Source organism: Scyliorhinus torazame, chromosome 2, assembly GCF_047496885.1.
Source record: "Scyliorhinus torazame isolate Kashiwa2021f chromosome 2, sScyTor2.1, whole genome shotgun sequence".
Classification (NCBI taxonomy): domain Eukaryota; kingdom Metazoa; phylum Chordata; class Chondrichthyes; order Carcharhiniformes; family Scyliorhinidae; genus Scyliorhinus; species Scyliorhinus torazame.
The window spans coordinates 197,955,479-197,957,416 of NC_092708.1; the positions used below are offsets into that span (position 1 = coordinate 197,955,479).

The 1,938-nt window shown below is 50.6% G+C and overlaps 1 non-coding gene across 1 annotated transcript; it reads right to left on the minus strand.

Moving 5' to 3' along the window:
- Positions 1-902: 902 nt before the first annotated feature.
- On the minus strand, positions 903-974 carry trnaa-cgc (transfer RNA alanine (anticodon CGC)). Its single transcript has one exon. It is a non-coding gene; the product is annotated as a tRNA-Ala (tRNA).
- Positions 975-1,938: the final 964 nt, after the last annotated feature.

Sequence of the window (1,938 nt, forward strand, 5' to 3'; positions counted from 1 at the left end):
GTAGCGCAACTCCGCCTCCCCTTTTACATCTCCCTCTATCCCGCCTGAAGCATCTAAATCCTGGAATGTTTAGCTGCCAATCCTGCCCTTCCCTCATTCTCCCCATGCTTGCGTGGATTTCGCCTCCACAACCCAAAGATGTGCAGGGTAGGTGGATTGGCCACACTAAATTGCCCCTTAATTGGAAAAAATGAGTTGGGTACTGTTATGTTAGTTGCCTACCCTTGACAAAGCCTGGTTGGTCCTCTGCCACCACATCTGGACCGCAGTTTTCCAGGTGCTTGGCTAGGATCATGGCCAGTATTTTCACGTCTATGTTTAGCAGCAAAAGGATCCGCATTCTGTTGGGTCTTTGTCTTTCCTGGGTATCAGCGAGATTGAGGCTAGTGCTATCGTAAGTGGCAGGATGGCCCCCGCCAGCGTGTCTGTGAACATCTCCCGCAGGTGCTGGGCCAGTGCTGCCGTGAATTTTTCATTGACATCCGCCAGGAATCCATCTGGTCCCAGCACCTTCCCCGCCTGCATGAAGTTGATGCTCTTCATGACTTCTCCCTGTTCTAATCGTGCTTCCAGCCCCTGTCTCTTATCCATCTCTATAACTTATATAATCATAATCATTATTGTCACAAGTCGGCTTACATTAACACTGCAATGAAATTACTGTGAAAAGCCCCTGGTCGCTTTGGGTACACAGAGGGAGAACTCAGAATGTCCAAATTCCCTAACAGCATGTCTTTCGGGACTTGTGGGAGGAAACCGGAGCACCCGCAGGAATCCCATGCAGACACGGAGAGAAGGTGCATACTCCGCACAGACGGTGACCCAAAGCCAGGAATCGAACCTGGGAATCTGGTGCTGTAATGCCATAGTGCTAACCATGCTGCCCCGAAAATGCAGCTTTCTGGAGATGCCAGGGATTGAACCTGGGACCTCACACATGCGAAGCACATGCTCTACCACTGAGCTACATCCCCAAGCAGATGTCCAGTCCATTGAGGAACTGCTTCAACCTCAGGTCCCCTGCTGGTGGCTTGGAGGTGTACAGCCCCTGGTAGAATGCCTTGAATGCCTGGTTGACCTTTTCCAGCTCCACTACTAGTTTGCTCTTGCTGTCTCTCATCTGTATTACTTCCCTCGTAGTTGCCTGCTTTCTCAGCTGGTGACTGGCCTTGTCTCCTTATTCGTAAAGGGACCCCCATACCTGGTGGAGTTGGTGTACTGCTTTCCTCGTGGAGAGCAAGTCAAAGTCCATTTGTAGTTTCTTCTTCCCCGCCAGGAGCTCTACGGTCGGGGTCTCAGAGTATTGCCGGTTGACCTCGAGTATGGAGACGACTAGCTGTTGCCTAACCACCCTCTCCTCTTTTCCCTATCTCTTCGTGCTCTGTAAGCAATGATTTCACCTCTGATCACAGCTTTCAGCACCTCCCAGAATGTGGAGGGAGAGACCTCCCCATTCTGGTTATTAGTAGCATACTCATCTATGGCCTGTGATATTTTCTCGCATAAAACCTGATCAGCCAGGAGGGCCGCTCTCCAACCTCATGTCCAAGCAATGTGGAGCATAGTTGGAGATCACGATTGAGGAGTATTCACTCTTACTAGCCCTGGAAGCAGCAATTTCCTCACTACAAAGAAGTCAATTTGTGTGTATACATTATGTACCTGGGAGAAGAAGGAGAACTCCTCCCCTGGGTGAATGAACTGTCATGGGTCCACTGCTCCCATCTGCTCCACGAATGTGCCGAGTTCTTTTGCCACATTAGTGGCCTTCCGTGTTTTGGGGTTCGCCTGTCTGTCCGGGGGTTTTCTGGCCTGGTCTTTTTTTATAAACTCCAGGTCGAACCAGTTGGGAGTGCACACGTTTGCCAGGACTGCTGGTGCCCCTTCTGTAGTGATGTCATGGTTGCGTTGTAATTCACCGACTGACCACTAGGAATC